The sequence below is a fragment of the Cryptomeria japonica genome, chromosome 10 (genome assembly GCF_030272615.1).
Source record: "Cryptomeria japonica chromosome 10, Sugi_1.0, whole genome shotgun sequence".
Taxonomy (NCBI): domain Eukaryota; kingdom Viridiplantae; phylum Streptophyta; class Pinopsida; order Cupressales; family Cupressaceae; genus Cryptomeria; species Cryptomeria japonica.
The window spans coordinates 809,129,704-809,153,313 of record NC_081414.1 but is presented as its reverse complement, the minus strand read 5'-3'; the positions used below and the strand labels follow the sequence as shown (position 1 = coordinate 809,153,313).

Below are 23,610 nucleotides of genomic sequence, written 5' to 3'. Positions count from 1 at the left end.
TAACTCTAAAGAAATTAAATTAGTGGTTTTTCCTTTGCTTCCAAAAAAAGCTCCAAGTCCAGATGGTTATACTACACTATTTGTTTAAAAGTATTGGGATTTTTTAAGGGTGGACACATGGAGAGCTTTGGAGGAAGATAGGTGAAGTGGAACATTTTTAAGCAATTTAATACTACCTCAATTTCTCTCATTCCTAAATCAGAGAACCCAATTTCATTTAAAATAGGCCCATTTCTCTCTGCAATACAATCTACAAAATCTTCATAAAGGAAATATCTTTGAGATTGGCTAAATTTATATCCCATTTCATTTCAGAAGAATAAGGGGGGTTTTGTTCCAAGTAAAGAAATAGCGAAGGGTGCTCTAATTGAAAGAAATAGCAAAGGGTGCTCTAATTGCTCAGGGAGTGTTAGATTCCATTATTCAACATAAAATTGAGGTCATGATTATTAAACTTGATATGATGAAAGCATATGACAGGGTTAATTGGGAAGATCTAAAGTAGATGGATAGGTTTGGTTTTACTAAAAAATGGTGCAAATAGATTATTTTTTGTATTTCAAGTATCAAATTATCAGTGCTTATAAATTGTAATGCTTTTGTTTTTTTTTTTCTCTTCACAAGGAGTTCATCAAGGAGACCCTTTGTCTCTATATCTATTTATCATGCAAGCTAAATCATTCAATGGATTTATAGATTCAATAAATCATCTTAAATTGTGGAAGGGAATTAAACTACCATGGAATGCAGAATATTAGTATCATAACACCATTTGGTACTTGGCACTACCATCTTGTTTACCATCGGGAGGCGGGCCTTCTAAAAGGGGTTTTAACAATAAAATGAAAACTCATAGTTTATTTGTAGATGACACCATTATTTTTAGAGAAGCTACCATAGTGGAGGCAAAACCATTAATTTGGTGCTTGATTCATATTGTAACGTAAATGGGCAAAAATTAAATGCATCCAAACCAAAGTTTTTCTTTTAGGACTGCCCTCATTAGATAGCTACCAGGTTGTCAAACTTCTTGGGTTTCAAACTAGATGTTCTCCTATATAAATATTTAGGCATTCCTTTGTTTGTAGGTAAGAATAAAGACTCTTTTTGGTTTGGTATCATCAAATCTATCAATAGTAGAATATCATCCTCAAGAAACACATGGCTATCAGTGGTTGTCAGACTCCTCATGATCAAATTTATGGTAGCTACAATCCCTAACTACATCATGTCTATGCTCCCAAGCCCAAAAGGCTTTCTATTGGACATATAATCAAAGTTGAAAAGTTTCCTTTGGAAAGGTAATAAGGAAATGAAGAATAAAATTTATCTCTTGTCCTCGGAAAAAGTTTGTAAGCCCAAAGGTATGGGTGGATCTAAAATACATAATATGGAAACCAGTAACATATAAGTTGGATCCAAATTTATCTGGAAAATGTTTTTAAATAACAAATCTAAATGGCCCTCTATTGTAATGGCTAAATACCTTGAGTCTAAGGAACTGAAGATAATCTGTACAGTCCTAATTCTCCTCCGGGTTCTCAAAAGTGGAACTTCATGACTAAATGTAGAAAGGTGTTCCTCCATTTTATGTTGTGGGTTATCCATGATGGGAAAAATACATTATTTTGGGAGGACTCCTAGAATACTTTCCCTCAAATTAAGCCTCCAAGATAGTCTATTGGAAACTAAAATAATTCTTAAATAGATTTGGGGTGATAAAGTATGTGACTATTTTTGCATCAAAGTTCAAAATGGAATCAATTCAGTTTTGTGGAAAGACCTTTCTTCCAATCTTGGCCCGAGGGATCAAAAAATAACTTTGCAAAATCTACTCAAATGGAGGTTCATTCGTTAATAGGATTCTTAGGATTGCTTAATTTGGACTCCCTCCCCTTTAGGAAGATATATAGTGAAAGGCCTATAAGATTATCAAAGATCTAGCTCCCAATGAGAATGCTAAGTGTTTCTCCTTCTATTGGGCAAAAGTTGGGCTCCCAAAGGCAAGTGCTTTTGCATGGTTAGCATTGAAAGACAAAATTTTAACCAGTGACCACCTTTCTTCTCTTCGAATTACCCCATCCTTTACCCGTGTCATGTGCAATAAAGAAGAGGAAACTAAAAACATCTCCTCCTTAATGATCTATTTGCAAGTGAATGCTTGCATTGGTTAATTCAAAAACTACTTTAAAAAATCAAATGACTTATGAACACTATTATTTAAGTTTCATTGGTCTTGAGCTACTCTTCTATGCATTGAGCAATTAATCATTTCATATAATACCATACCAATAAATCTAGAAATATTAGTAGTAATCAATTATTCAATATTTCCATTCATTTCGTATCTCTTCTTCCTTTTAGGATTATGTCTGTGACCCTTCTCTACTCTTCTAACATCAAATTAATTACAAATATTAATGATAAATATCTTTTTATGCAACACATAAATTTATTTATTTCAAAAACAATTGTATATGTTGATATTAAATAAGAATGTACATAGCAAGATTTGAAAAACAACCTAAAGTCCTAACAAGCTGAAGGAACTAAACCAGACCACCCTGACGGGAGAAATCTCAATGCCAATCATATAAAATATATTAAAAAAAAAGTTCTGATTACCAAGAGAGCCAAGCTCAACCAAAGAATGCGCGAAACCTATAGCAATACTGTACTTATGCTACTTCTATCTTTACAGTATCACTTGAATTTTAAGAGAACCCTCACAATTTTGGCCATTGACATATATAACAAAACCTTGAAAGTTGCTATGTTTTTGTTGCTCTTTTGTGGCAACAGTCATCGTTGCTTGGATAAGTGAAAGGTGAACCCAGAACCATTTGTTTCAGCGTCTTGTGCTCCTCCATGTATTTCTTCCTTGAAATCGTTATCAGTATTGAGTTGAGATTGGTAAGATGAAGGTGTATCTGTAACTGCCTCAATATTTGAAATCTTATGTTCAAATTGTTCTAATTGCTCTAAACTTTCTGTCTCTATTACACTATTGTAATTGTGTAAAAGATGAAGTGGGGAAGATCGTTCAGGTGATTTAGTTGGTCTGCTTGATAGATTTTCTTGCTTTCCTTTAAGTTTCTTCTTAGCTCTCTGGCGCCACTTCTTCAAGGAGGTGGCTATTCTTTCACCAAATACCGTTGGTTTCATGTTTGTCCCCATCTGCAATCAAAAATCCCATATTTCATTCTTACAATGCATAGATAATGAAATATGTTATTATCTGTATTCAGATGTCAAGTACATACCTGTGTAACAAGAGCATAGAGAGGGAGAGTGACATAGCTGCACACTATTTGAACTGTAATCCTAATCAAATACAAATACATTTTAAGTTAAAATAGGGTGGATTTTGGTTTATAAAAACATTTTATCATTTATTATGCAAATGGGTTAGTATAATTCTTCTCTCAAAGTTTACTTTTCAAACCTAATTTTCTATGACAACCTTTTAGGAGGTCAAATAAACTTACCCCAAGCTTACTCTCACTACAATATCTACCGTCTGTTTGTGGAAGCAGGATTTCAGGCCATACTCATACTGCATCAATTATATGATATGAATTTGTTAGGACAGAGAAAATTATATTAAGCCAAGAATTGAACTTATCTAAAAATAGAAATGATAGTTTTTGAACGTAGACGATTCTTCCTTACCCATGCCCAAAAGAAAAACGCAAGTTGGAAAGCGCTCTGCAAAACAAACTTTGTACGATTACAATTTGTGAAACAAGGAAAGATGAAACTTGAAAGAAGGTTTTCATTAAAAAATTTCTAACCTCAAACAGGGAAAAGTGAATGAGATGAAGAATCAGCCGGGGTCGTTTGAACCAAAAGAGTTGGTCATTGGGATTCACCACTGGAGCTCCTTGCACAACAGGATTTCTTTCTTGGATATCCAGCGCCATTTGCGTTATTATAGCTTGCAACTTTGTTCCCACTATTAGAAGAATCTGCCGAGCATAAATATTTTACGACATTCTAAATTACTCTTCAAATTAAAATTTGATGTTTAGTGTAAGAAATGGTTTGATAGTTTGATAGACATTTGCCAAATTAGAATGTTCAAGTGCTTCATTGGTTTTTTCCAATTAAACAAATTAAAATAATCATCTTGCATAGCAGATATTTACCAAGGAAATTGTTGTGTTTTAACTGTAGAAAAAATATAATAAAGTTGTGTTCAAACAATCCATATGTTTTGAATTGTTTTTGATTAAGGTAAAATGGATTTTTGACACGGCCTAAATCTTAATATACAACAACGAAGTTATCAAAGAGGTAATTGACAACAACAAGATAAAAATCAAGACAACATGTCTACAAACAACAAAACAACAAACCAACAAAAAAGATGCACACATAGCAATTGTAAATAGATCAAATAAAGGTAGATTTGGGTCCCAACTTCACCCCCAAAGGAGAAATTTTTTTCATACGAAAAATGATTGTCCAAGAAGCAATATCATCTTTAGTAGAAACCTTAGGAGCAGGGGATGAGGCTTCATTAGAGTGAACTTGAGAAGCACCACCAAACTAGAACCAATAAAATAAACTTCTCACAGTGGAGATTGAGTGTATGGGACAACCAAAGTAGGAAGAGAGTTTCACGAGTCATAAGGAGCTAGGGCAATATAATAAGAGATAAAATCCATGGTAGTTGGAATACTTGTAACAATAGAGAATAAAGATTGAGTGTTTGGGTCAATTGAATGTAGATGAGATCAACTCAAAAGACCAAGAGTTGGGGCCTTAAAAAAGAGACAACCTCCTAGTTAGTTGGACCATTCGAAGCAGCAAGGGAAGGTGGCTCCAAGTTAAAAAATTCATTTGAATCATCATCCAAAGTACTAGAGAAGAAAATGAGATGGGACAAATGAGAATTCTTCCAACAGGTAGAGGAGGGCCTTAAATGAGACCCACAAAGACAACGAAGGTTAAATGCCTTTTAGCAAAAAAATGTCTATGAATAAAATGAATGCCCTCATTATCAATCATTTGATCCAAGGGTACTCATTCATCTACAAAACAATCTCACTTGGTAACACCTTTGAAAGATAATATCCACAAGGATACAAGCAAATGAAGTATGGGATAAATTGCTTGTATTCAATTCTACCTTAAGGAAATGACCTAGCACATTAACAATACCCTTGTAAATAGGCTTACACCAAAATTATAGAAAAATATAGGGAAGTATTAACCAAATAAGTGAAACATTATTAGATTCCTTTAATGAGTTAAAGGAGGACATCCAAGGATGAAGAGAGAGAGGGTGGGGATCCTATTTTCAATTACCCATGACCAAAAAGGCACTATAGGCTTCCCAAGAAGTGAACAAACAACAAAATAACATGAGAAAAAGGGTAGATATCATTCTTATCATCTACCACAAGAGTGCAATTCTCTAAATCCACTTCTGAAGGTTCATAAACAATGGCCACAAATTGCTGAATTTTCAAATTAGTCATTTACTCTCATAAAAGCGAATATTATCAATCACCTTGTGACCAAGAAAAATCACCTCATGACCAAGAACCACAAAAAGAGGTGTGGAGGAGTGGGAGATGCATTTTTTTTAGCACCTGGAATCAAAGGAGGAGCATTACTAGGGGTGTTTTTAGTATATTTGCAAAGGAGGCTTTAATCGTCAAGTGGGTAGCTGATTTAGATGTTACCTTGGAGAGTTTGTTGAAAGAATAAGAGTACCAAACTTATCTTACTTAGGAAAACTAGACAATAATTTAAAATTAATCATAATTTAAATATCAATAACCAAGTTTCAAGCAGAGGAGTAGTTGCCACCAAGGCAGTCCAGTAGGAAGGCAATTTTTGAATTTATGAGAGAGTGGGAGGCCATTGGGGAGATTCATTACAATAATCCATATGTTGTTATTTTTTGTAATATTTATTCCACAACCTTTGATCCTATCTAAATAGGATTTTTTGTTATTCCTTAATTATATGTCTTGTATGATAGTTAGCATTTTAAATGGAAACAAGGTAAAATAATTCTTATTGTTGGAACAATTCGAATGAGTCTATCATTTTATCATAAAAATATTTATGTGATTATGTGAAGTTAAAAATTATGTATTTCATATTTTATATTTTATTTTTTATATTTGTTCTAGTCTTTGTCTACTCTCCATATGATTATGATTCATTTTTCTATGTTTAGCCTCAAACCATGTTCATTAATGTGTAAAACTATTTACAAAGAAACACTCTTCCCTTAGAACCACATTTCTATATGTATGTAGTGTTTTTTACTACAAATATCCCTTATCTACTAACCTAAGAAACTAATGCCCTTCTGCTAGCTTGTGCAAGTGTTAATATAAATCTAGTGTCAATGGTCAATTAAAAACCCAAATTTACCTTATCAATTTTTGTAATAACTACCACATCCAAAGCACTTTATAGACTTCTTCTTTCCTAACTGGAATTAAAAATGTCTCTTCTTAGCTACTATTACACTTCAACACTCTTAGCACTCTCTAGTATACTTCTACAACATATATATGTTCTCCTTCATTACTTATTTTATACAATCCTCCATCGCTAAGAAAATCTATATGCTACTCAAACATCCTTTCATTGGCACACCTTAAGCTTCTTTCTTTTATCCTCTCTTCATTGCATTATACACTACAATTACAATGTTAACAATCCTCTAAGTCTCTTTTCCTACACTATTATCACACTCATAGTCTAGTATAAACAAGGTAAATATTCATATTTACTTTTCTACTTTTTCTAGGTGAGACTTATTTACACTAGCTCAATTGACCTTTTGGCCTTTTATCATTTTGTTTCATCTTATGTGGATGATAGATTTGTTCACCTATTTAGTAAGCATCGAACTCTCACACATGAAAAATTAGTTCCACATGTCCTATGCACATGCAAAGTGATTAGAATCCACAACTACCTTCTCACCTCACCCCTTGTCTACATAATCAAGGGCTCAAATATAAATGTATTTGGAAATTTGTACAAAATATATCAATAATATCATTACATTTTTGTTTTCTATAAATCTCTTATGAAATTTATATAATTGTTTTGCAATATGCAATAGGATATAAGAGTAAAATAGGTTCCTCCAACATAGTATCAAAGCCATAAATCTATAAGCAATTCTCAAAATAACAGTATTTTTACCAAATAATTTCATATGATGCATCTTAAAGCCAAATGGACCTCACTTTTCTATTTTAGATTAATATTTCAATTTGGTAAAGTTTTATTGTTTTTTTTAGGGGCATAACATGTATCCCATATATAATAATTTGGTGTAATTTTTTAAAAAATTCATTAGCAATTGATAAGGAATCTATTTTCCTTATTAAAAATAGTCAATTGACACCAATTGATGTAATCTATTTTTTTTTAAAATTTCATAAATTATGTTGGTGCAAATAGGGGTATTTCTTATCTATTGTCCCCTTTATTGTGTGAATAGGGTACATTATCTAACTAGTTCCTAGTTAATACTGTTTTGTACATTTAACATGTTAAGTTTAGTTAGTGAGTGAGGAATATTTATAGAAGTCTCTTGTATAAATGTGATCTTATTCCCTAGTTTTCATATGGCATAATATTAAGGAACTTGACACTATTGTAATTAGTCTTGTCTCTCAACCTCGTTTATATAAATCATGTCTCATATGTACATTATATAGACTAAAAATACACATCAATGATCACATTTTATCTAATATAGTTTCAACCTATTATTAAAAATTAACACACTTGCTTTAGAAATTCCCTCTTGTAGAAGGATATGTTTGTTTTTGTATTGATCAAGTGAGCTTGATTCCTTGAGTAACTCTAAAATAGCATAAAATATTTAGATTCATAATTCCCTTTTCAATTTTGAAGTTGGTTTGTACAAGTTATTGCAAAGTTACAAATATTGTTGGATCTTGAAAAGTTTATTATGATCTTCTATTGCATCAAATGATATGACCTAGAGAATTAAAAACATCTATTATATTTATGGATTTATTCTTTCTATATCTTTATTGAAATTATTATTTTTGTATTGCTAGTTCAAATATAAGGTCAGCATTGAAATCACAGAATTCTAGAAAGTCATTTTTTGTTTTTATTATATCAAAAAATAGTCATTTCTATGAGGGTTTCAAGTTGGGATGTCATTCCTAGATATAGAAGGTAGTTCCAATTTTGGACTATATTGAATCAATATAGTCCTTGTAATTGAGTCCACAAGGCAAAAAAAGTCAATCTTCTCATATATAATACTTCACACTTATTGACAAAAATTTCAACATTTTTTAATTTTCACATAACTATCTCAAAATTGATGGCCAAATGATTCTCATCAAGGAATATCTTAAATTTGATGGAAAAATGATTTTATACATTTAATTTCATAAATTTTATGAAAATATTACTTTTATCAATCGACCCATTAATTCACTACCTCCTTTCCATTTGTAATTTTCATTTGGAAGACCAACTTTATAAAACCACAACTCAGTGATCCAACATTTATAATTTTTTTTTTTACTTTAGTTTGGAAAAAAAGTAATGCTCTTTGTAGTGGTGTATTGTTAAACTATTTTTATTTTAGGAACTTCTAAGGCTCTATTCTTGCTCCCAAGGTGACACTTTCGGTATATATTTTTAAAAAATTACACATTTTTTCTTGTAGTTTTCAGTAGTGTGATCAAATTTATCAAAATGTATCTAAATTTTTTACTTTGATTATTTGGCCAAATTTGACTTTTACATACATTAGAATCAAATCTGCTTCACTATTTTTTGTACATTACACTTTTAATCACAATACGCATATAAAATGTCAACCTTACATATTATTGAGAGGTCTCTTGATTGAGTGAATATGGAGGGTAATATTCTACACTTTTTTGGACCGATTCTCTTGTTTAGTCTATTATGTGACTAAATTTGAGGTGTTTATTGCGGCTATCACAATACATCCAACTATAGTTGGATCAAAACTAGGAATATAATCATAAGATATGGAAATAGGATTCATGCAGGTTTATGCATTCGAAAAGGAAATAAACCTATTTCACAATGATTACATTAAAAAAATAATACAATTAATAAATTCAACCTCAATTCTATTAGGAAGTGAGTCGAACATAGATTGGATTTTACTCTCTTTGATTGAGTTGAAAATGAACAATTGAAAGGATGTGGATTGAATGTGGGGATTATTAATAGAAGGTACAAAAAAAAAAAAAAGCATAAACAAGTTAATACAAAAGTAATAATCACATAACCAATATAGATCTAAAAAGGGGATGTAAAGAGGAACTTGTCACAAAAATATGGGTTGAGATACAATGGAGAATGATGCCTAGGGCATTCTTATCCAAATAGATAAAATTTTGAGCACCAAACTAAATCTAGATTTTTGAAATACTACATAATATCCTAGTCAAATCTAAACCTAATCTAGGAGGATAATGACATCTTAGGCACCCTTGTCCAAAATAATAGTGCATAGAATGCCATTATTCAGGAGCTGTCTGATGGGTTCCAGAAGGGTTTTTTGTCTCTAGATCTTAACAAAATTTCTTCCTTCTATCTCCATTGAAAACCTATGGCTAAACCTCAATTTTCACACAAGAGGAGCTTTTGGATTGGTAAGGGTTTTCCTAGGTCAAATCCCAAGTTTGTAATTAATCCTATAAATGAATTAAAATTGAAATAGAAAGCGTGTCTTTAAAGGATAGAGGCTAAACATGAAATTAAGATTATTGAATGAAATATTTTAATTGAAATGATTATACCTTGAATTGGTGATGCAATGCTCTTATGATAAGTCCCCCATGAATTGATGCAATAACATGATAAATCATTATAAAATCATATAGGAATGAGATTATAGAAGATGATGACAATATTTAGGAGGGATGTCCTATATAGTATCTCAAAGTAAAATTACATTTTCTCCAACTTATAATTATCATGTTTTCTCATTAGGGAGAGTTTTGGAAATGGTTAGATTGACATATTATCCTTACAAAGTTCTAGCCAAAAAGTGTTAGACAATGTCACCTCGAGCACCTATTTCCTAACAAAATAGGCCCAAATTTTTAGGGATAGGGGATAATAGGGCCTTAATACTATAAATATAGTTTATATGAAAAAATATAATAAATAGATGTGAAAAAAGTGGATTAAACTTTTAAATGATGTAGGGCCCATATAAGCATGAAATAAAATAAGATAAAGGGCACACTTAAATAAGGGCCCAAATAATAAAGTGTTGATGTATTAAAGAGAAATAAGCTAAATTAAAAATTGATTTAATCAATAAAGATTGTATAATGCACAAAGAAATGGGAAACACTATAATGAGTTCGAGGAGAGCATGAAATTGGATACCCTAATTAAAGGTGTATAATTTATGATACTACATTTAGCCCCCACTTTAGCATAGTATGATTTTACAGTCATACTCATAGTCTAGTAGAAATGGAGGGATAAATCATTTGAGAGAAAGAAAAGCTAGGGATAGGACAAGATTGATGGTTGATCAAGTATTCAAACATAGAATCCTATCAATCCTTGAAAGTAACCTTTAAATATACACAAAGAAAATAACATTAGTACTAAAATAAAAGTTTCCAAGTCAAATCATTGAAGAGACCTTGATGTGAAAATGTATCAGTCGTTAATATCGTTCTTGGTGTATTATTGCAAGAGCACAAGTGGTTACATGTAAAGAGAAAGAGAATACATGAAATGATGAACCATGATCCAACGAATAGAAAAGTGTATTACTCTATAGTTTCATGAGGAAGGGAGAAATGAAATGTGTATTCCACTGGCTAGCAAGTTGTGTTATGCTAGGTGATCCATGGGAGAGAGAGGGAATATGAATTCCACTAACTAGAAAGATATGTTATTCTAGGTAATTCATGAAAGCACAAGTTCTCAAGGTACAACAATTTGTGTTATGTTGTATGATCTATTTAGAAAGGAAGAGTTAAAATAGTCTAGAAAGTTGTATTATGCTAGTTCCAGTCATCCTACAAAAGGGGTGCCAATTTTTTTTTTCTTATTGCAAGGGAATTGATCGGTGCAAATTGAATAAGGATAATAGATTAATGCATTATTTATAAGGAGAACCATAAAAATTAAACAAGATTATACTAATTGAAAAAGGATAATCCAAACAAATCCCTCTATTCATGAGGAAATCTTGCAACAAGGATAACCAAACCAATATTGACATTTATTATAAAATCTTGCAATATTGAATTGTAAATAAGAAACAAGGAGGCCACATTTATGACCCCCATTAAGATTCCAATATATCCCTATGTTGATGCCTTAAGGTAGAAAAAATAACCTTATCACCAAGGAGATATCCTTCAAGAAATAATATACATCACTCTGAGATAAAGAGGACACAACTCTTTTAAGGAAGGAAGAGATAGTTGTAAAAGAGATATATTGCAAAAAGTTTAGATGGATCCTCTTAAGGGATGCATACTAAAGGAGGAAGATATCTTTTCCTAAATATTTCTACCTCCAAAAATAGAAATCTTAAATAAAGATGACATCTTTGAGAAGGAGGACATGAATACACACCTTTCCTATTTCTAGGAAAAAAGTAGATTCTTAGTGAAGGATTACACAATTTCTATCATTGAACAAATATTATTCATAAAATACGTACCATTTCAAGCAGCGAATAAGCTCTAACCAAGGAACACACATGTACTTGCATGAAGGATAATTCCATGCAAGAGAGGGCATTAAGTTATGAAAGATGTGACTCAACAAAGGAAAAATTAATCCTTAGAAAGAAAGAATGATTGAAAAACTATTCTTAAACCCCCAAGTGTAGAGGTAAGAATAAATAGTCTATCATGTTGCTACCCAAGTATGATTGCACTTTAAATTGTACCACCATGAATAACAATGAGCCCCCACAAGGTAAGCTTCAAATTTCGCATAATGAAGACCAACATAATGGGAGCTTAGATGTTATTTAGAATGATCATCACAGAGATACCACTTATTATCACAAGTGTTACTTGAAAGATACCAAAATTATTGAACTTGTAATGAAGTTAAGGTCATTGAACAACTTCCTACACTAATCTTGAGAGGATGGTAATCCAAAAAATTTACAGATCTTGACAATAGTTATGAAAACTTAATAGAAATAAGAATAATAGTATGCATACCACAACATGGTTATTTACATGGGGAAAATCCTTTTGGAAGAAAAAAATGATACTCCAAAATTCACCCAATATATTATTAAAAAATAAAAGATTACATTATACTTGCAGAGAAATATTCTCATAGGGGTATTGCCAATAGAGATCTACAAGAAACTCAATAGTTGCAAAACTTTTACACACAACCTCCGTCTCACACATGTCATATATAGAAGATACAATACATGAGACCAAGAAATAGTATTGCAAAACTATGGGCTAAAACCACCCAAGACTGACACCCATCTTATCTTTAATATAAGATGGCCTATGATGTATCAATACACATACCAACATGTTTAACTCCCTTCTACAACTCACTTATATGTCTAATTTTTTTTTATATTTCATATTTTAGCATACCCAACTTCTGGAGGCCATAACTTCTAATCTAGGTGTCTAATTGATGAAATTTTTGAAGTGCCATAAAGCTTGTGATGTTATCTATCAAGATATAACATATTATTCTATTTACAAAATATTTCAAACCATTATGGATCCTCTAAGGCCCTCAAAATTGACTTCAAAACTCTCTTTGCAATTTAAAAAAATAGAAACTTTAAAATCTTTAAATATAGACATGATCTTGCAACATAAATTTACCAGTATACTTATATAACCAATTTGAATATTTGGGAAAAACTTTGGACGAAATTGTGCTCAAATGAAAAACTACTAAAAATAGTAACATTATGTATATGCAATGTTGAGACACCATTTTTCCAATGGAATTGTTGAATTTTAGTCTGCAAAGCTTGATATTCATTACTGGAATGACTATGGAGTTGATCATATATACAAAAATAAGAATTTTCTAGATCTTGCCTATGTTTTCTCCTTTTTTTGGGCTACAAAAGGGTGAGAAAAATATTTTGAAGAAGATAAAAAAAAGTACTGTGTTATTGTAATGAAAATTGTAAGAAGAATAAATGGATGCAATAGATAATGTGGAATGGGATGTCAGTAAAGGAGAAGGTTGGAAACCTAGAGATTCCTCAGAAAATTGTGATCTAAGTTTATCATGTGCCTCCATGCTTTGTTGCATGTATCCTAAGCCATGTGCATTGTGTCCATGCTTAGAATTTTTTTTGAAACCAACTCCATAATGTTTTTCCAAATAAAGTGTCAAAGTTTTAGTGGGTGTGGAAATGCTAGGAAGAGAGGGTTCACTCTTACTTTGAATTGGATTGAAGTTTAAAGATTTACAATTACCATCAATACATGTGTTAAAAGAAGAAGTTGGAATGAATTTAGAAGAATCTTGAACAAATGACACACTAGGCTCCTTCAAGGATTGATTCTCAAGATTAGGAATTTTGTATTCTCTAATAAAGGAGGGTATAAGTTCTAATGATCCCCAATCATCTTCGAAGAGTACATTTTCAAGAGTATATGTAGTAGGATATAGTGCACTTTTTTTAATTGTAGAAATAAATGAATAAATCGAAGAAGATTGAAATCATTTGTCCACATGCAAACAATTTTGTAAGTTTGTATCAAGTTTCAAAGTATAAATCTCATTTTTATAGATAAAATTGATTTTTCATAGAAGAGTAGAGGGAATGTCTTGCATAGCATGAATCTAATCTAAGATCTACCTAGAAGAAGATTATATGTGAGATTATGAAGCATGACATGGATAGTTATAGGTAGAATAATGAGACCTAACTTAATGGGAAAGCTAATTGTACCTAATATGTCCTTATAAACACTATCTAAACTATAAATATAAATAGAATGAAGTTGAATGAGAGTTCAACATCTACATTGATTTTATGTACACATTAAGACATAAATAATTATAAACTATCTAGTATGTTTTATAGAATTACCATTGATAAGCACGACAATCATGAGGGGTTCACATTGATGCAAAACTTCTGTAGGAGACAACTCATGTTGAGAAAATATAATATCATCTCTAGTTGCATGCATACATTCCATCAAAAATTTCACATCATTAAGTCTTATAGGATGTTGAGTATCGATCTTCTTTAAAGCTTCTTGTAGCATTTCATAATATGTGGGTGAGGTTTGAATTAGGTCTCGAAGGGAGATCTTAACTGGAGTGGTATGAATATACTCAACAAGATAATTATCCTTATCAACATATTGTGAAAGGTGAGGGGGTGGAGAAAGAAAAAGTTGGTAAGGAGGAAGAACATTAGAATCTTGTTTGTTGTTTTGAGTAATGTGTGTTTGAGCTATTGCATGATAATCAAGTTCTCGCTACACTCCACCTTTAACAATAATGAGTATGTTATTTTTGAATTGAGGGACATATTAATGAAGGTGAACAAGAATTTTAGGTTTCTCATAACCAACAAATCGAATGCAATTCACTTGATTTGGTTGTTTATTCTCCAAGGATTCCACTTTAGAAGGGAGAGCATTAAGGAAAGTGCTAATAATGATTTCAGCATCTTGCTCCAAGGTATCTTTATGAGTAGGACAAAATTTGGGAGAAGAATTAACAATACCTATCAATTTTTCGCCATGTATGGAAGGTAAAGTTAGGTTAAGGAAGGGGTTTCTAGTAGATCACCCTCTTGCTCTAATATATTCTCATGGGAAAATAAAATTTAAGGAGAAATATTAACATCATGATCGAAAACTTCGTACTTAGGAGGGAGAGTTTTAAAAAAAGTGTTGATAGTCTTCTTTCACCAAAGTGTCCTCATGGGTAAGAGGATACTTAGGAGAGGGATAGAGTGAGACAAGGAGGCTAAGCCACTATGACATCTATGAAATACGTGCTTCATGAAACTAACTAAATGGAAACACAATGATTTTTATTTTCTTTTAATGACAACATATGTAAAATGCATGATAAAACATATAGCTATGTGCAATTTTTATTTAATTTTTTCACTAATCCAAATACACAAAAAATGAATGAGTGCATCTAAATCAAATTGAAAAAAAATAAAAAAATATGCAAGTGTAAGAATAGTTAGGTTCACAAAAATGTAATTTATGGAAAAAAGGGTTCACAAATCGCCTATTTCACAATGATTACATTAAAAGGAGAATGAAATCAATAAATTTAACTTCAATTGTATTAGGAAGAGAGTTGAATGAAAATTAGATTCAACTACCTTTGATTGTGTTGGAAATTAAAAAAAATGAAAGGATGTGGATTGAATGTGAGGATTAGGGCTAAAAGGTGCAAAACTGAAAATAAATAAAATAAAAAATTAATAATCATACAACCAACATAGATCTAAAAAGGGGATGCAAAGAGGAACCTGCTATAAAAATTAGAGCTGAAATAAAATGAATAATTGTGCCTAGGGAATCGTTGTTCAAAAGAATGAATTTTTTAGCATGAAACTAAATTTGGATCTTTGAAACATTACATAGGCTCTTGATCAATTCCAATCTTAAATTGGTAGGACAATGACACCCTAAGCATCCTTGTCTAGGAAAATGGTGATAAGAACACCCTTGTCTTGGTGTTCTTTAATGGGCTTTGGAAGGGTCCTCTGTCTCTGGATCCTTATCACTTTTCTATCTTATTGTATCTATCAAAAAATTGTAGATGAACCTAAATCTACACACAAGAGGAGATGTTGGGTTGATAGGGGTTTCCATAGGTAAAACCATAGGTTTGGAATTAATCCTATAATTGAATTGAAATTGAAATGGAAAGTGTGTCTTTTGATAGTTGAGACTATATTTGAAATTTAAAATGCTTGATTGGAAATGTTTAATTGAAATGATTATACATTTAATTGGCGATGCATTGCTCTTAGGATAAGTCCTCCATGTGTTGATGCAATAACATGATAAATCATCATAAAATTCATCATGAAATCATAATTGAAATCATAATTTAAACAAAATTGAAGATGCATTGAGGTAGCTTGATACTCTTTGGACTCAGATCTACCCTTGAACTGTTACTCTTGAAGTCCTAGGAATGAAATTATAGAAGATCATGACATGAATAAGAAGGGATGCCTGATATAGGGATCTCAATAGAAAATCACCTTTTGGATGACTTAGAATTATTACATTTTTGCATCAAGAATAGTTTTGGAAATGATAAGACCAATATATTATCCTCGCAAAATTCTAGCCAAAAAATGTCAGACAATGCTACCTCGAGAACTTGTGTCTTGGATAATATTGCCCCAAGCACTTATGTCCTAACAAAATAGCCCTAAATTTATAGACATGAAAGATAATAGGGCCTCGATTCTTGAAAAATAATTTATATGAAAAATATGTAATATTTAGATATGCGAAAATGTGCATTGAGCTTAAAATGACAAAGGACCCATATAAGCATGGAATGAAAAAAGATAAAATACACACTTAAATTAAGGGCCCAAATAATATTGTGTGCATGTTATAAAATGAAATAGGACTCATAATATTGAATTAAATATTAATTTAAATCAATAAAATTCTTATAATGCATAGATGAATGGTAAATACTAAAATGTGTGGGTAGAGTGTAAAATTGGACACCCTAATTAAAGATGTAGAATTTATGATCTTGCTATAATGTTTGGAAAGATGGTATGATAAAGCATTTCAAATCTCTTAACCTTTTGCTTTACTTTTATGAAGTGGTTCTTCAACCATCAAATGATTGGGAGAAGAAAGTGTCATATTTTAATGCTAATTATATAGTTGAAAATATGTGTCTTAATATTGGCACCAACACAAAGAACACCATGTCACATTTTAATTCTCATATTTCTTCTTAGATGAAAGTTTGGAGCATGTGTGTAGATATGAATGATTGTCCACTCCTAGATGATCTTGTTTAGGATATGTCAATTGACTAGATGATTGTGATAATATTCCATGTGATTAAGAAACATTAGATGTGTTAAATTATTCAAAATTTGTATTGAATATTAAAGGGCTATCAAATATTTTATTTCTCCTTCAAAGACTTCATGCATTCTAATATTAGATGCTCACACACAAGAATTTTGTGTCAACACAAAATGAATTGGGGATGGAAAATATAAACCAATGATATGTATCATGATATCATTTCCCTCACTTACTATTTTTATTGATGATTCTTGTGTTTCTACATGCAATACTAGATATGATTTAGTGCAACAAGATATACATTATTTTTGAGATATGGTTACTTAGGATGACTACACATAAAACATTTTCAACCCTCTATTGGATTCTATTCTTCTAAATACTTCTAAACTGCATCAAACAACAAAATGGACATACTCTCGTCCCTGTTCTTTTTCCTCTCACTTTTTGATTTCTAACACCTAGTTGGATTCTATACAAACTCTACTTAGAATTTAACACAACCAACTCTAAGTTTATCATAGTTAACAAACATCTAAAAGTATTTTACTTTTAAGTTTTCAAAAGATACCAAATAAATTAAATTAAATGATTGAAAATCAAGAATAACAAAAAATTATAATTTCATAAATAATATTTATATTATGCTTAGAACAGTCATAAGGATATCACATGCTTAGCTATAAAACTTTGGATATTTTATGTCTTCTAGAGTTAGTTAATTAAAACTAAAGCAACAAGTAAAGTAAAAAGTTTGTGTTCACTTACTATTAATGGAATGAATGATAGCCAAATGAATGTGTACCATCCTACACAATTAAGTTACATGTCAAACATTGCCTTATATTATTAGAAGTAATGAACATCACTAAAGTCTTCCCGCAAAGATCTCTTTATATATCTTTGAAACTCAAATTTTCTATGTGGAGCAAAATGAGCCTACAACAATAAGCATACACATAACTATAGGTCCATTGTTAAGTATAAAACATGAAACCTTAAAAGTGTGGCCTTAGAAAGTTTACAAGTATAAAGCCACGACGTAATGTTAAGTAGTCCACTTTGGCCACAGATCTACAGAATTGTCTGAAAAAAGAAACCTGCAAAGCCAAGAGTTAAGACTTAGTACATGAAAATTTTAGCAAGGTTAAAATTAAAATGACGAATGATTGTTTGACTTGCTAACTTTACTTACAATCCAAGAGAGAATTGGTGTTTTAGACCAAAAGCTCATATGCCTCCTTCCAAAAGTAGTTTCACGAGTATATCTAAACCTTGAATGATCTACAACATTACAATTGACTTACGTTTTCAAGCCCAAGGGATAATCTAAAACAACAAATTGACACTAAACTAATTTTAAACATCACAATCAAATATTTGAAAGAAAGAAAAAAACTTTTCATGGGAAATAAAGAAAATGGAAAATCTTAAGCTAACCGGTAGAATATTGATAATCCAATGTTTTAGTCTCTTCCTCCCATGCTTTCCATTTCTTCATCTACACATAACACATTATAGCAATTTATTTTTGCATAAAACACTACCATAAAGAGGTTTAGTGACATACAAAGAGGTTTAGTGACTCATACCTTTAACGATCCTAATGTGAGGATGACAAAACAAGAAAGGACATGAAAAACGCCCAATACGAAAATGAAGATGTGCAGTTGATGGAGTCCATCTTGTGATATCAGAGGAACCTTCCCCTGCATCAAAATAACACACGAAATAAACACTTAAATCTCTTTCCATTACAAATACCATGAATACTAAGCATAAATACTTACTTTTTTAGCACAGTAATTGTAAGCAACGTCATCTCTCGCCAAGCTACGTCTTAATGGTATTTCTGAAGCTAATACCAGGAGCTTGCGATGGTGCCCAAGTAATGGCAAGTTTTCAATCTTGTGAGTGACATTTTTTGCCAAGACTTCCTGCTTTGAACAGGGAAGGAATGATTCTGCTAAGCTTTTAGATATACAAATCTGTGAAATTGACTTCTGCCCAACAGTGAGAAGCAGCGAGATAAATCCAAGAAGCATCAATTCTGCATACAAACCAGAGGAATCAACATAATTTTTCTAAGTAATTCGGACTGAAATTGATTATGACATCAAATTATTCACCTTCTTTGATCTTTTCTAGTGCTTTTGCCAGGGATAACTTTCGGCGTTTCTCGAACCACTGCATTCCAATTTCCAAATACACACAAAAACAGCATTTCAATTCCATCCAAACATGCAACAAATTGCATGCAACAAAGATAAAACATAATTGCAGATAGACAGAAAGAAAGAACACCTTGGAAAGGAAATGAATAGCTTGTTCGATGAGTATAGAAATGAGTACAAAGCCCAAGCAAACAATAGCCACAGCCCAAGTGGGCGTTTGTTCTAAAGAACGAGAATCTGCATTAACCATACCTGCCATAACAAAATACTTATTGCTTTCGTCCTTCGAAGACTGATTGTCAATTTAACAAAACAAGCTCTGACACATTTTTAACACGTTTCTGAACATGTATCAGATTTTAGGATTTGACTATATTTAGTTTTTATTACGTCGAGAGGCAAGTTTTTCCATTTCTGTAAGTTTCTGAATTCGTTAGGATATAATTGAGTCGGTAGCAGATCATGTGATTTATATAGAAAGCTGCCTGTAAGAACTCGCCTCTTATCAGGTAACTTTCTCTATAAATCGTATGTGAAGAGAAAATGAACTTAACAGTTAGAGCTTCAGTTCGACATTCTGTCTCTCCTTTAGAGTTTCAGTTGCTGAAAATTTTTCTCTCTTGCGGCTTTGAACTTCTGAAGAAACCATAATTGCTAAGTTCATTTTTTCTTCACATATGATTTTTACAGAAAGTTCCCTGTAAGAGGCGCAGTTCTTAGAGGTAGGTTCCTAATATTCTAATTGCATTTACTGGAATGTTATTCCATTTTACGGATATCTTATTGTTCAGGTTATTCCATTTTATAAATATTCTATTGTTCTGATTAAATAATATGGGATTGGTTTGAATCTTTATATGATAGTCATAACGTTAAGACTAGAGGTCTCACTAAAAACAAGAACACCCATCAAACAAAGCAGCTGAGAAAAAGAAACTAAAATTGCACTTAAGAAATTTCTTTAAGGTATTTATGAAAGAGTTCGTGTGGTTTGTTTATGTTAGTTGTTTATATTAATTATTGTTTCTGGTTTTGATTGTGTGTAATTTTTTGTATCAACGTTTCAAATCATATTTTTGTGATCTATTATCAAGATGAAAAAATGCTCAAAAAATAGAAATATTTTTTATTACTTTAATATTTACTGAAAAGAGAAGAAATTATACCAATTTAATTTAACATGAAGATTTATAATCAAGCATGGAATTCTATTAGTGTGAAAGAATAATTATCTTTTGATTTATGGATAAAATGTAATAATAAAATAAACAACTAGCATGTAAAAGAATTTGATAAAGGAAAAAATGGATGGTTTTTCCCCGTGCCTTACACTTTCTGACCCAAATCAGCTAAATACTACCTTTTCTTTTTAGTCATTAATAATGGATTCCATACACCATCCAAATCTTCCATTTAGATCAGCTAGGCATAATTAAGCATTGAAAGCATACATTGGTTGTAGCGATCTCTCTATTTTGGGTTTTTATTTGATAATTCACATAAAATTGACAAGCTTCATATGAATTTTATAAAATTTTACAATTTATTAGATTATGTTTTAATTGATTTTAGATTTGTCTTTATGTCTTTTTTTTAGCAATAACGTTTCAGATCTGTGTGATCTATCATCAAGATGTTCAAGAGTCTCCTTGCACTCTTGAACATTCTGACACTGAAACATGGAGTGTGTTCCAAAATGTTAATGTTCAAAAATAGACACACAATCAAATCTCCTTGCACTCTTGAATATCATGATGATGGATTCCTAAATGTTAATGCTAAAACATAAAAACACAATTAAATTTCCTTGCACTCTTGAACATCCTAATATCACAAAGCGTGATCTGAAATGTTGATACTAAAAAATAGACACACAATCAGATCCAAAACAAATAATAAATAAGTTTGACATGTTTTAAAAAAAAAGTGTTGGTTACTTTGATGCTTACTTAAAATAGGGGAAATTATACAAATTTTATTTAATATGAAGATTTGCATTATGTTGCTTAAATTAAGCATCGAAATCTTACATTGGTTGCAACAAGCTCTCTTTATTTTGGAATTAGAGAGAATACAAAAAAAATGTTCTTTAATTTCTAGTTAATATATATAATAATAAGAATAAAAAAATCTCATAATACCGTGTTACATTTTTTGGCTAAACTTGACACTTAAATTAGCAGTTTGCACGAGATCTTCACTTTCTAGCACTTATAGCAACTAAACCATTAGGAATTTGAATTAAATTTCTAATTTGTGAGATTTTTCATGTAGATTCTAAATATATTTAAAACAAAATGGATTGACCATATTTTTACATAACTTTAAATAACTTAATATTTATAGTAAAACTTTTTTTTAGAAGTGACATTTAATTTGTAGTGCATAAAATTTTTTATAACAAAAATGACATTCTAATTTTTAAAATATAGATTTGTCACACCAATATCTAGTGGATGGATATTTTTTCATAATTTTTATTACATACGTATATGTATGTATGTATATATGTATGTATGTATATGTGTGTGTACACACACACACATACATACACATACACATTCACATACACATACACATACACATACACATACACATATCCTTAATGTTTGATGAGAAATTTACATCATAAAAAATAAAAAATAAACATAGTAATGAAATTAAATATATGAAAATTATACTTTTTTGGGAAATCTTATAACACGGACTACATACTTATAAGAAAAAACTTGTAAATGAATTCATTTGAGCCCCCAAAAGGTAATGTAAAAGTGATTTTTTGTCAGTATTTTAATAGGTGTGTATAAGAGACTTCATTACATGTATAATTTAAGAGTAGAGAGGTTCTATCAAAGGGATTTTGATCTAAGAGGCTTTGATCTAACTCTCTTCAATTAATTACTTCAAATGGGACCTCTGAAGTCTTAAATCATTATATATATATTTTTTAAAAGTGTGATTTTAGCCAAAATCATGATGTACCAAAATGTGTAACCTAGTATTGTGAGATCATTAAAGATCATGTTATTTTCTTATTTGTAAAAGAAAATTTATTTTTGCTACCTTTGATTTGTCTTGTGATTAGTCATTTTTATTTGATAACTCACATAAAATTGATTAGCTTAAACATGTTTTAGTAAAAAAGACTGTTGACTATTTTAATGCTTATTGAAAACTGCTTTGGTTGTTTGAGGAAGTTTTTTGATGAATAGATTTATTTTATGGCTCTGGATTCTTGTCATTTGACTCTCGCAAGGTGATCTTGTATCCCTTGGCCTTTTTTTGTCAATATGTACTTTAATATTGTTATCTAATAGAGAAGGCCTATTCATCGAAAAAAAGGAGAAAAATTATACCAATTTTATTTTAATATGAAATTTTACATAATGTTGGTTATCTTTACATGTTGAAGAAATTAAATTTTTGAGGATAGATCAATGGAGACTTATTTTGTTAATTTGTAGAGTTGTTTGTTTTATTTTTCATTCCCTCAATCAAATTTTGAAGTTGATTTTGATAACATGAATCCAATATCATAAATTTTCACTCTAATCTCATCATGTTTATCTAAAATCTTTGATTTAAAATTAAATATAATGTCACAAATATTTAGAATAATCTTCATTAATGGCCTCATTTTATGTTGTAAAGGCTTGGGATGAATTTTCTATCTCCCTTATGTTACCTTGATTTATCATTCATTCCTTTGAAATGCTAACTTTATCCTTTGAGTGGTATCATCGTTAAATATGCACTCAAAGTTAGCTTATTCCTAAGCTTTTGAACTCGACCTTCACATTACCAGAGTTCAATTAAACATCGATAGCCTGATCTCCATCATTTTCTAATAGTCACCTTATCGGTTGAGCCTATGATCACTTGATTGGGCAATTTTGGAAAATTGGTATCCCTTCACATTCGATTCTCAAGTTCCTAAGATTGTTGATAGCCTGAATACTCTTTAGAGATCACACATCATTGGGAGCAAAGTGCAATGGTCAATGCCTGGAGTCAATACATTGGGTGACTTTCAAACTCTTTCTGAACACGCTTCTTAGTTCATAATATTGGCAATCGCTCAATATTTGCTAAGAATCACATATCCCAAGGCACAATCTCTAAGAAAATCTAGAAAGTACAACTCATTTATGAAAAATAATACAGAGAAAGGCATGCAAAGTTGGTGACACTTTTTGAAAACAGAGGATATTGCTTCCCATGAGACAATATTAAACAAGTTTGAAACCTAATTCATAAATAAGAGATAGTAATACTTCTAAATTGATTATTACTTGCCAAGTTGGATGAGGTAACTTATCAGTAACCACTTGAAAAGGATAGAGAACTTTTAGTTGTTGTATTCCCATTTTAACTAAGTTTTCAGT

The 23,610-nt window shown here is 30.9% G+C and overlaps 1 pseudogene; it reads right to left on the bottom strand.

The window, feature by feature from the left end:
* Positions 1-3,484: 3,484 nt before the first annotated feature.
* Positions 3,485-19,484, bottom strand: LOC131070351 (MLO-like protein 6; annotated as a pseudogene).
* Between the last annotated feature and the right edge of the window lie 4,126 nt (positions 19,485-23,610).